Raw genomic sequence first — 13,783 nt, forward strand, 5'->3', positions numbered from 1 at the left:
AACTGTGATTACTGGAAAAATATCTGTAGTTTACAAATCACAGCAGAAGAATAACACTAATTGTAGTACATCATACGTAATCTAAATCCACTCTTTAGAAATTATTTAGAACAGCATGTTTTATTTTCTTGAAATATTTACATTCTAAACTTTTCAAATAACCAATGGTAATCAGTTTTCCTGCTTATACATATAAAAATTATCAAATGTTTTGGAAAGAAAGGTGCATTTCAGTCACACCTACCTTAACAGGTCAAGATCTTTCCATTCTGTTTTTCTTGAGTACTTGATTTGACTTCTTGTGATGATATTGTATTTTCAGCATTGATATAATAGTTCCTATTTACTTGATCAGAATAAATGATTTTTGATCTTCCTAAAAGTTTATTAAGTTGCTAATGATCTAGGTTTTATATCTTTAAACATATATTTTGTTACTTAAAAATAAGCATAACTATAACTACTACAGCTACAGAACTGAGAAAGCTTTTTAACTGTATTCTGTTTGAAAATTTTGTGTTATTGGATCCCACTCTGTACAAAAGGTAAGCCAAAGGAAAATAAAATTGTCAATGTAGAATTAGAAATTCTTTGGTTCAGAATTAGTCTAACTAATCAGGGAATTAGTGTCTCTGTGAGACCTATTAGGCAAGCTGAATATCCACAAATGCATGGTTCCTGATGGGATGCACCCACAAATGCTGAGGGAGCTGGCTGATGTTACTGCTAAGCCACTCTCTATAGTTTTTAAATGATCATGGAGCACAGGTGAGATGCCTGAGGACTGAAGGAAGGCCAACGTCATTCCAGTCTTGAAACAGGGCAAGAAAGAAGACCTGGGGAGCTACAGGCCAGTCAGCCTCACCTCCATTTCTATAAAGGTGATGGAACAGCACATCCTGAACGTCATTTGTAAAAGCACAAAGGAAAAGATGGTTGTAAAGGGGAGTCAACACAGGTTCACCAAGTGGAAATCCTGTTTGATCAACCTTCTATGAGGGCATAGCTGGCTGGCTAGATGAGTGGAAAGCAGTGGATGACATTCAACAAGGCTTTTAACACCATCTCCCATTACATCCTCATAGAAAGGCTCAAGTAGCATGTGTTCAGTGAGTGGATGCTGAAGTGGATCAAGAGCTGGCTAAATGACAGAGCCCAGACAATGGTGATCAGTGGCACAGAATCGAGTTGGAGGCCTGTGGCCAGTGGAGATCCACAGCGGCTGGTTCTTGGGCCAGTCCTGTTCAAATCTTCATCAATGACCTGGGTGAGGGGACAGAGTGTACCCTCAGCAAGTTCCCTGATGATACCAAACTGGGAGGACTGGCTGATTCCCCAGAAGGCTGTGCTGCCATTCAGCAGGATCTCAACTATCTTGAGAGTTGGGCAGAGAGGAACCTCATGAGGTTCAACAATGACAAGTGCAGAGTCCTGGATCTAGGGAGGAACAACCCCATGCACCCATAAAGACTGGGGATGGACCTGCTGAAGAGCAGCTCTGCAGAGAGAGACCTGGGAGTCCTGGTGGACAGCAAACTAAACATGAGCCAGCAATGTGCCCTTGTGGCCAAGAAGACCAGTGGTATCCTGGGATGCATCAAGAAGAGTGTGGCCAGCAGGTTGAGGGAGGTTCTCCTCTCCTGCTACTCTGCCCTGGTGAGGCCTCATCTGAAGTCCTGTCTCCAGTTCTGAGTCCCCAGCTCAAGAGGGACAGGGAACTTCTGGAGAGAGTCCAACACATGCCACCAAGATGATCAACGGACTGGAACATCTTCCTTATGAAGAGGACTTCTAGATATTTCTTTTTCTCAAAGTATTTCAGCCTATTCAGCCTACCTATGCATTTATAAAGTTTATTGTATAGTTTTTGTTAAGAACTGGTTCTGGATTCTCTTGCTGTGTTCCATGAACACTTTTAAAACTTCAAAGCTTATACCTTAAAGTGTAGAAATCTTGCTGCTGCTTTGTTTGACTGGCAGTTTTTGAAATATAAATATAGGAAGAAAAATTCCTAGTTAATATCCTTCTTTCAATACTTGTTCTTTGCTTCACTTATTACTCCATTTATTGAAGAAACTTTGAGTAAGTGCATCTTTCTTTGAACTGTTGAAACCATTCATGCCTCTCAGTAGAAAAAGAAAAATAATATTTTCTAGAAAGATTTTGATAATACTTTTTAATAAATAATAATTTTGAGCCTTCTTGAATGTTTTGTAAGATCACATCTATGTAGCATCAGAGCAAATGTCCAGTTACTCCAGTACTTTCTCTACAACGGTTGTCAGTAATGGATGCTTAAGAAAAATAGCTAAAGAATGGTTAAGTGTATGGGTAAGTATCTGGGTAAGCAGACTTTAAATGCTACCTGTCTTCTAGTTTGTCCAGGTCTGTGAATTTGCATATTCGTACCTACCTACATGCCTGAATTTTTCTTGCAAAAGTTATAATTTGCACACTAAAGTCTCTTGTAACCTAGTTGGCGGGTGACAAACATGCTGAAGTTTTATTTTCTTTAAGAGAACTGGGAAGTAAATGCCTAAATATGTAAAGCCTAAGTGTGCAAATTGTTCAGGCATTTAAAAACTGGACATAACCAGTAACTCCTCCTAAGTGTATTAGTAGCTTATATGCTTGTAGTTTGAAAAAATCAGGATCCGACTTAATGGCCACACTTTTTGAAGACATTTTGTCAGAGATATTTTACACCTAGGAACAAATCCTTATGTAGTGAAATTTAGACCAGTGTGATGTTATAATACTTTAAACAAAGTGTTTAAAGATCTGAACTCATAAAACAGCTGTGCAGTGATCAAGGAATTAACATCACTGCATTTCCTCAAGTGCTGGATCATGAACTGTCTCTGCCTACAAATTGTCAATGGGGCTGTCAGTGTTCTGCTTACAATAATAATATAAACTTATCTGTTAAATAAAACTTTCTAATTATTTCATTATTTCTTTGGACAAAGACCTAAGGGAACAAGGAACTGTTTCTCAGAATGATATAATATGGGATTTATTCTGCTTCCTATATAAAGATATCATAGAAACTTATATACTTGTAACGGTGGTATTGATAACATTTACTGTAACAGTCTGTTGCATAGTGGCCAGGACTCCAGTGTAGTTGCCATATGTAAAAAGATGGAATTTATCATTACTAAAATAGGGCAAGAAATATTAATGTGATGTTTATACCATATTTATTATTAATTATATACCATATTTAGTATTAATTTTATATATTATTTATGGATAAATATAATATTTTTTAAAGGATATTAAAGTATTCGAATGCATCCAGGGAAGACAACAAAGCTGATGAAAGGTCTGGAAGGCACTTCCTGTGAGGAGCAGCTGAGGGCTTTGGATTTGTCTAGCTTGGGAGAAGGAGGCTGAGGGGTAATCTTATTGCTTCCTGCAGCTTCCATGGGAAGGGAAGAGGAGAGGCAGGTTCTGATCTCTTCTCAGGATCCAGTGATGAAACATATAGTAACAGGTCAAACAGGAGAGGTTTAGACTAGACATTAGGAAAGATTTCTTTACAGAGTGGGTAGTCAAAGTCTGGAACAGGCTTCCTAGAGAGGTAACAGATGCCCCAGGCCTGTCAGTGTTTAAGAGGCATTGAACACAGCCCTTAATAACCTTATCTGTTTTCACTTTTGACATCTCTGAAGTTATCAGGCAGCTGGACTAGATGACCATTGTAGGTCCATTCCAACTGAACTAATTCTATTCTATTCTGTTCTATTCTACTGTATTCTAACAAGTCTGGCAATTATTCTTTCTGGTGAGACTGTGCTTTTCTCAAGTATTTGGCTTTAAATTTACAAAGAAGTCATTAGAACTGCTAAATATTATTATACATATGCTAAACTCATAACTCTCAACCAATTTGAGCTAAAAAAAAAAAGACCAGGAAGCAAATGAAATAGCAGTTTATCTGAAATCTAATTTAATTATTTCACTTTACACAGAACTCCCCAAGAAGAGAATGCAAGGTTAAGGGCACTGCATTTTAAGATCCATAGATGAATCATACCTGATATATTTAACTTCTTTTTGTAGTCTCTCCTTAATAATTTACAGTCTTAAACTAGAACAACATGAAGGTCATGATTGGCTGATATGCATTCAACTGTGTTTGCTACTGAGATGTTTTCGGGGTAAATAAATATTTCCTTGTCGGTATAACTTATGCTCTCTTAAGTTTTTCTCATCAAATACCATTAGGACATTAGAAAAGTGTTCTAGATATAACCTTTGGATATGCAGCCATAGTGCAGAGATATTCACTGACAAGACAACAGAGAGGCCTTTAGTTTAAGTAATATATTTTCCAGATGAAAATCCACCCCAAATCACATAGTACATTATATTGTTGTTTCTATTTGGCATCTTTAACCCTTCTTTCCTTTGTGAAGAGATTGTAGCAGTGCATACTGTATATCTAAGAATTATGTCTTGTTTTGGTGAGACTTTTTTTTTCGTGTTGACTTTAATACAATTTAAAGATTCCCCAAATTAATAGACAAATTCTACCTAGGTGTAGATAATTCTAGCAGCATATTGATGACAAAGTTATAATTTTCTTATAGAGGATATGTCTTCTTAATTTTTCCACAAGGAAAGTAAAATAATTAAAAGCCATAAAATTAGATTCTCTGTGGTCTTGTAAAAGTTGCTAAGTAAAGATAAATTTTGAAAGAACTTGAGAAGTCCTTCAAAGTCTAGAAGTCTTGGAACCAAATCCTTAATTTTTCATGAATCACCTTTGTGTCACTAGCTGCCTGTATGCAGCAGCAGACTCTGTAAAAAAGTCTTCAAGCACCTCATGTCTGATGCAACCTATCAGATGCCACCTGTCCTTTCTCTGTCTTTCCCTTTAATACAGAATCATTTTGGACAGGTTCATCTGAATGTCTTGAAGGTGACAGAATAATTAACTGGAACATAACATTCTTTAATGATTCTGGGCAGCTGACCACACTGTGTAATACCTATCATTGCAAACCTGAATTATTAATCACTACAATCAGACACAAGAAAAAGAAAAGCTAGAATGATGAGGAAGTCAAAGATGTCTCTCAGAGTCACATATTAAAGTTTGGTGATGACTGTTGGAGAGCAGAGGAGTTAAAAGTGGAAGAAAGTAGAGTTTGGTACAGATTCTTGGGCAAGCACAGGTCTCAACAGTCTTTTATCAGGAGAGATAACAGCTCCTTGAAAGGCGTGAAGGAAAAATGTTTCTGGTGGAGAACAGATGATGGCATTACGCAGCAGGTGCTTTTTCAGCCAAGCCTTCGAATCTTAAAATACCTGCTTAAGGTCTGATATACAAAGAGCTACCAGCATTTGTTTAGGTGTCTGATGCCAGTGCCAGAAGACAGTGTCTGCCACAGTCATAGTAAGGCGACACAGAAATTACCTACAGATCTTTCTACAGGAAATCTTCCAGACAGCTCTAAAGCAGTGTTACTTTGCCGAGGCAAGAAGAACTGTTAGAGCACAAATCACACTGTAGTCCAGTGTTTTTATTCCGTAAGTTTTCTAAAGCACTAACCTGTCCCTGTCACCGACCTTCATGGAAGTTCTGAATGGGATTGAGCTTCACCTGTGGCTGGACTCTTCCAGAAATATTGCATTTACGTTTATTGCTTAAATTAGGTGAAATGGGTCTTGTTCTGTGTTTTGGGTAGTCTCTTTTCCTTTTAATTGGTAGTCAAAATTTAAAACATTTTTATGTAAAAAGTGTAAGTTGGTGATAATTCTAAATTGCCTTTGAATGTGTTTTGTAAATTTAATATTCCACACAGAAAAGCATTCTTTTCCTCCTGGATAGGTTTGGAAGGCTATGAATATTTAACAGAAATATCCCTGTATTTTTTCAAAGTGAGAGAAACTTCACTGCAGATTTAAACACAAGGGTTTATCACAATGAAAAGCAGAGGCACAGAGAGTGTTTCTGGCAGGAGTGTTTGGTTTATGGCTTTATTGGTCCCTTGTACCAATAATTAATTTTTATCTTGGAGTTGGAGAGGTACAAAATTTTCTTCTAAAACAGATCCAGGAAATGTGGTAATGTCAGTTATGCCATGAAGAAAGAATTATGTTCATAGCTCTCGATAGCTAAGAGGTTCCGTTAGCTAATCAGTGGACGAAGATTTGCATAATGTTGTAACATGGTGGAACTATTATGCAAATTTGTTCAGTGCAGTGGACCACTAACATAAAGCTATTATCAAAATGGCTGGTCAGATTTCTTTTCAATCAGTGGATCCCACCTCATCATGAATAATAAGGAAAAGTTAATTAAATATGAGTAATGAATACTAATAAAGCTGTCTTCAAGATGCAGAACAAAGCAGAAAGAAAAGGGAGAGAAAGCTGAAAGCTTATTATTCTTATTTTGTGAATGACAAATTCTAGGAATAAGTAGCTAATCCAAAAGATTTAAATATGTATATAATCAAAGTACAGAATTGAGAAGAGGAGAGTACTCTGGCATTTGAATATACCTCAACATTATTCTCTGTTTGTGTGGTAATAGTCAACTTGACTCTTAGTTTTTGAACTTATATTTTGAATCAGTGTTTCTTCCTACCTCTGCTGAGTGAAAGGCAAATGCCTTTAAAAATGGTAGATCAAAGATGTAAAAGCTTTAGTACAGCTGTAAAAAAAATCCATCAAAACAACACTGCACCCCCTAAAGAACTTCACATATATCTTAGGGCAAGAACATACGCATTTTCAGGCTACCGAATGTTTTAAGGATGCAAAAGACAGTTTGGAACACTGTGAAGTTGCGTATACCTTTATCAATCACCAAAGCCAAGTGAGATGAGGACTGAATAACTGTTTGGTGCCTACTTCATCTATGGATAAAACAGTTCTCCTTATTTTCATAATAAGCCTAGGTCTCACAGCATTAGGATTAACTTTGTTACAACCTGTCCTTATCCTACTGTGTGATGAGCACTGTTGCTTTAGTGTCTAAATTACCAAGTATGCTCCTGGAGGTTAAGGAGATTTTCTGTCAGGACTGAAGATTGTCAATAGTGCATTTGAGCATCAAGTTTCTAAAATTACTGTTCCATGTAATGTTATTAGATCTAATGTTTCTTTGTGTCCCTTTCACTCAAAAGCAAGTTGCTCTGATCCTCTCAGACTTTGCCAGAATTCAGTGCCAGCTGCCAGCACTCCAAAATGACTTTGCTCATCGTAAAGGATTTATTCTAAATACAGTAATTTTGTTCCATATTAATTACCTTTTGGGTTTTTTTATTATACACTGGGACACATTTTTGGTCTTTGACTCAAAAGATTGTAAAAAAAGAAAAAAAAAAGAAAGGTTGCTATTCTTGTATAATCACAAGACTCTTGGAGAAGGAACTTTAAAAACAACATATGACAATCATAGAATCATAGAGTGGTAGGAGTTGGAAGGGTCCTTTAGAGATCATCTAGCCCATCCCCCCTGCAGAAGCAGGTTCACCTAGATCAGGTGGCATAGGAACATGTCCAGGCATGTCTTGAAAACCTCCAAGGAAGGAGACTCCACAACCACTCTGGGCAGCCTGTGCCACTGCTCCTTCACCCTCACAGTGAAAGAGTTTTTTCTTATGTTTAAGTGGAACTTTTTGTGTTCCAGCTTCATCGCATTACCCCTTGTCCTGTTGTTGCTAGCTACTATAGAAAAAAAAGATGTCCCAACCTCCTGATACCCACCCTACAAAACTACAAAACTAAGTATATCACATCTTGACAAAACTAAGTATATCACATGTTTTTCCAGTGATGCTTGCTGTGCGGTAATAGCTGCCTGTAGAACAAAGATCCTTTTCACAGCTTTGCTGGTATTAGTTGTGTATAACTATCTTTTTCAGAATGACTCTGTGTTTCCTCATTCTTGAGGAAAAAATCTTGAAAAGAAAACATGAGCCGTTCCATAAAAACAAATTCTTCTCAAGACCTTACATGAAACTTGATTAGAATATAAATTGGTACTTTAATTAATAGGTTTTACTTTTTTGAAGAGAATGGCAGGTCCAAATATGGGGAATAAGTACAAGATGATCCTCAGCTACAACAGAGCAGGACAATCCACATTGCAGACAAGACCAGGAGAAAGCTGCAGCTTGTGGTGGAGAAAAGCAAATATGCAGTGAAATGGCAGTGAGGCTCAAAACACGTGTCCAGAACCAATGGCAGTTAAGATCAAGCTACACTAGCCTAGAAAGGAGGCAGTGACCTTCCCAAACTTTATGTTTTAGGAAGGCATGGTTGCTGAATTTCAGAGAATGAACATTTTATGTGAGTCTTAAAGGAAAAAGAAGAGAGAACAAGAAAGAAGAAAACCAGACAACTTTAAAAGCAATTAACTTCATGCACAGTCACCAGCTTTGTGGATAGAATGAGAGAAAACAAAACACAGAATTCCAGAATCTTAAAGGTTCGAAGGGACTCTGAAAGATCATCTAGTCCAACCCTTCTGCTAGAGTAGGACCTCCTAGAGTAGGTCATATAGGAACTTGTCCTGGTGGATTTTGAACGTCTCCAGAGAAGGAGACTCAACAACCCATCTGGGCGGCCTGTTCCAGTGCTCCATCACCCTCACAGTGAAGAAGTTTTTTCTTATGTTTCTTTGGAACCTCTTAAGTGCCAGCTTATACCCATTGGCCCTTGTCCTATCATTGGTCATCATTCCTGAACTTTAATGAACCTCCTCCAAGCTAAAGAGCGCCAGCTCCCTCAGCCTTTCATTATAAGAGAGAGGCTCCACTCCCTTCATCATCTTTATGACCCTGCACTGAACTGTCTCCAGCAGCTCCCTGTCCTTCTTGAACTGAGGGGCCCAGAACTGGACTTGTTGACAATGCCCTCTGTTCCCTCAGCAAGGTCATTAATGAGCACATTGAACAGTACTGGTTCCAGCACTGACCCTTGAGGGGCTCCATTAGATACAGGCCTCCAACTAGACCTTGCCCCATTGATCACAACTCTCTGCCTTCTCCCCTTCAACCAGTGAACAATTCACCTCACTACCTAATCATCCAGCCCACACTTTCTCAGTTTTACTGCAAGGATACTGTGAGAGATTGTGTCAAATGCTTTGCTGAAATCCAGATAAACCACATCCACTGCACTACCACCATATATCCACCTGGTTATAGCTTCATAAAAGGTTATCAGGTTGGTCAAACATGATTTCCACTTGGTAAACCCATGTTGACTGGTCCTAATGACCCTCTTGTCCTTTAAATGCTTAGAGACAGCACCCAGGATAAGTTGTTCCATCACCTTTCTAGTTTCTCCAGTGAAGGTTTAGTTTGGATGATAGGAAGAACTTTTTCACTGAGAGGGTAGAGGGTTATTAAGCATTGGATAGGGTTGCCTAGGGTAGAGTCATCATCCCAGGAGATATTCAAAACATGCAAAAATGAGTTGCTGAGGGATGGGGTTTAGTTTAGTGATGGGCCTGGCTGTGTCAAGTTAGTGGTTGGACTCGATGATCTTAAAGGTCTTTTCCAACCTTAATGATTCTGTGATTATATGGTTCTGTGTTTTTATGTGTGTAATCTGTTAGAAGTTCTGTTTGTTGGGAAACAGTACTCCCAGAACAGTCAACTTGCCCTGATCCAGCAGCTTTTTTCTCTGACGCGTCCTTTGTGCCCTGCTCTCAGTTGCTTCTGGTATAAACCAACAACCACTCTTCATGGGTGGTGAGCAGCAGGCATCAGGTGGGTTTACACTCCATCTGCCTCCCATCTCAAGATCATTTTTGCAGAGATTGTCCCCATCCCTCTCTGAACAGCACTTTTCCTGTGTTGTTGGTTTGTTGGGTTTTTTTGTTTGTCATATGTTTCTATTTATCCATTCTTCCCTGAGACCCCACCAATCCCTGAGCAAACATCAGAGAGATCTTTTATGCTACTCTGAAAAGAGCCAGTTTAGATTTTCATCCACTTTCTGCCTTGAATCCTTTTATGTATCAAGAGGAAAAATTAGAGGAATATAGAGTCTTTTTGATGGAGTGTATAAATAACCTTTGGGAAGAAACAGCAGAAAAGAAACATGAAACTCATAAGGCAGTGGTAGTTTTTTATTGCTGTGCAAAGTGAAAATCCACTCAATTAACATTTCTGATTTTATCTTTCTGTTTGCCTGTCTTCTAATACTGTGAATGTGCAGCAGAGGTATAAATGCCATCCAAGAAATCCTCTTCTACTGCTGCCATTTTTTTTGGCACATAACACAAGCAGTACTTTATATTATTAAAACTCATAATGTGTGGGGGGGAGTGGATCTAAAAAGATACTTGTATGTTTAGCATACAGAGCAGAAATGCAGATGCACAGAGTCACTCGAGTGAGTAGTACAAAACAAGTTTGTGTTTTGCAGGCTAAATCCTTTTGTTACAGGCTCATTGAATGTATTTGCTGCCAAATACTGTTTGCTTTCACCTTCAAAACTCTTTACATTAATAATGAGCAACTCCATTTGGAAATCACATATTGTTCCATTCAGCAGTGCAGCACTAGGCAAACATGAGAGGGAGAGCACACACTCGGGAAAGAGGGCTTATTTTAATGTATTGCTCAATGACATTACTATAGTCTAAGGTGGTATGGCTCATTCTGTATGAAGTGTAGCAGGACTTGACAGTGATAGGGATCTACTTCTAGCTAGGTTAACTCAACTAAATGTACTTTGCCAGCCTAAGTAGTTGTTATTGTCCGGATTACTATCAGAACCTTGATTTCTTAGTTTTGTATTTTGAGATTTTTCAGCCCTACAAACTCTTAACTTCATGTGAGATGCAGGTTCTTCTTGAGTCAGCTAGCTGGTATTCTAAAGTGTTTCTATGTGCACAGGTGGTTATTAGGTTATCTCTCTGCATTCCTCTGGGAGCATTGCTGTCAGCAGCTGGTACATTCACCATACACTGAGGCCTTTGATGGTATGGCAGTTACACAGTAGTAATGAGAACTTGTAGGAAATTTACCATAACATTATTAAAGAGTTATTTCAAGGGACACACATAGGACAAAACTTGGTTCATACGATTATTGTGAATGTAGGTAACATATTTTCACTCGAAGCTTTATTGTACTGTCAAATTCACTGCTGTTAACGCAAATGAACAGGCGAGGGAATCTAGAATTATCTGTCCCATACCATTTGATAGAGGACAGTTTGACATAGATGTACAAGATTGCTATCTTCACCATGAGCCCAAACCAAGTATTTTGTACTCAATCTATACCTCTACCATTCCTGTTTCACTGCCTATAGATATACAGGCCCTCTTCAAGAGCTTTAATGATGAAAAGACTTAAATGATCCTTTTAGCTATCGAATTTCTGGCAAAAAAAAACAATGATTTTTTTGTACTATGAAGTTATATCTATGAGGATCTAGAGCATAAAAATGTTTGCAAAAATCCAACTTCGCTTTTAGATGAAAAAACTAAGGAAAAAAACCTCCGAACAACAAATTGAAGTTATCAGAGCACACAAGGCCAAACCATGCAAGTCTTAATCTTCCAAATACTCAGGGCCATGGGCTACTAGCCAGCATACTTTATGAAATACTCATAAAATAGATTATTTATACAGTATTACATCTACTAAATCTTATCATTCTGTGATATAGTGTCTAAAATATGGTGCCTCTTATAAAATTCACTGATACGTTCACCAAACCAGAAGCTAATGGAATTGTGGGAACCTTATTAAAACCAGAATTTACAAGAGAAAATGTAATATTTGAAAATATTTCTTGCAGCTGCTGAGATCCTTTTTTCTTTGTTTTGACTAAGATTTGTAAAATCCTTGTTTTTGTGTTCTGTGTGTGGGATATTTCATAAAGCATTCTCTCCCTCTTTCATTCCCTTCTGCTTTTTCACTGTACTTTTTTAATGAACAGTCAGTTCTCCATAGCAGACATTACGTACATGAATGAAAAGGCCCCCAAGATGATCTATGTCTCTTGTTTTCTTCCCATCAAAGATGGAAATGAACTGCCATAGTTGAGATACCAGTCAATAATATGTCAAATTTTATTCTTCCTCAGGATTATTTTATTTACCTTCCTTGGAAGTAACCATCAGTCAGTGCAAAATATAGATGTTATGTTTCAGAATTTAAACCTGAAACATGGGAATCTAATTCCATGGTCATGGAAAAAAGACTAAGATTACATAGCATCAGCCAGTAATTGTAGCTGAATTGGAAAAGCTTTTCTTCAAGTACAGGTACAAAACAGTACCTGAGGATGAAATCATGCTAATTTACAGATATAAATACAATGAAATACGGAAATTAGTACTTCTCTGCTCAATTTTTCTATAAAAATAAAAGCTAGCACACAGAGACTAAAGCCAATTACATTGTTGTGTTATCTGTCAAATAAATAAAATCAGTCTCATATAATAAAATATCTAATATTAAAGCATTTGATATTTCTAACGTGCTATTTCTCCTGATAAATGGTATTTGAGTTCCTTAATAGTCATATAAAAGGAGTTATGTTCAGGGAACTTATGAATAAATACTTGTCAGAATGCAAAGGAGATACGAAAAGTTTTGACAATATTAATTATTAATATTTTCAGTTATTTCCTACATGATCATAAACACTGTACTGCATAATTTGTAGGTAAGACCAAGTGAAATTTTAGTTGCAAGTGAATAGAAAAGAAAATCAATAGGAATGTGATTACTGACATTTTAAACTAGTAAATTTTACTATATTCATGGCTGTCCTTCTAACCCATATACTGAAATACCACTTTAGAAAATCTTTTTTTATCATCATACTAACATAACATTAACTACAGGTGCATATAATATGCCTGTATTGAGAACAATCCCAAATACCTGGTTCCTTCCCAGACTGTCCCATATCAAATGCCTAGGTCCTGGAGAGCATCTCGTATCCTGAAGTCAGTCAGTGTTTGTATCTTCATCTGCAGCTTCATTTCCCTTTATGTGAAAATTTTTAAAAACTTTTATCTTCCTTTATCTTTCTTTACCCTCAATTTTTATTCTATGATCAACATTGCTTAAGCTCACAGTAGCTACTTTTAACACTGTGCAGAATATATTTGATATTTTGATTAGGAAACCTCACTGAGTTACAACTTTACTGCTAGGGCTGTTCACTCTTACTTACAGACAGCCTCCAGCAGAACTCACCCGTGGCGAAATCAGATTTGCTTCAGTAGTGGGCTCCTGTTTGTCATACCATCATGTTTCCAACCGTACATGTCTCTCCTTCTCGGATCACTGAAACTGTATCAAAACAGTAGTGGCTGTAATCCAGAATTAACAGAATCCAAATCTTTTACCTAAGACCTTGCTTGATTTCAGTAACTGTCTTGGTTATGCTTCTTATTCTACAAATGGCTTCTGAAGTGTGTAAAGTCTCTTTGTTTATTTTATTGGTTTACAAGAAGAGTAATACATATGTAAAGAAGGAGAACCACTTAATCTACTTTTCTTCTGTTCAAAAGACAATAGTACTAGCCAGGAACCATATCAGAAAACACAACAAATTAAACTTTTTTTGTCACTGGTTATTCTTCACTCTCTCTAGGAAGGCAAGTTAAATAAATTTGTGTGTACTAAAAAGTAAACTATTTCATAGCCATTCGAAAAAATCTGTAATAATGAAATAAAATGTCAAAGTTTGCTAAAATTGAAAATGTACAGCTCATCTGTGAAACAGTTACAGGATTACACTGAAATATTATGTATGTCTTGCCTAAAGCTTTTGTGGT

At 37.3% G+C, this 13,783-nt stretch overlaps 1 protein-coding gene across 2 annotated transcripts in view; it reads left to right on the forward strand.

The window, feature by feature from the left end:
• RAB3C (RAB3C, member RAS oncogene family) overlaps nucleotides 1–13,783 on the forward strand; it is a 113,486-nt gene that overhangs the window by 37,398 nt on the left and 62,305 nt on the right. The window lies entirely within an intron of this gene.

This window comes from Colius striatus, chromosome Z (genome assembly GCF_028858725.1).
Source record: "Colius striatus isolate bColStr4 chromosome Z, bColStr4.1.hap1, whole genome shotgun sequence".
Taxonomy (NCBI): Eukaryota; Metazoa; Chordata; class Aves; order Coliiformes; family Coliidae; genus Colius; species Colius striatus.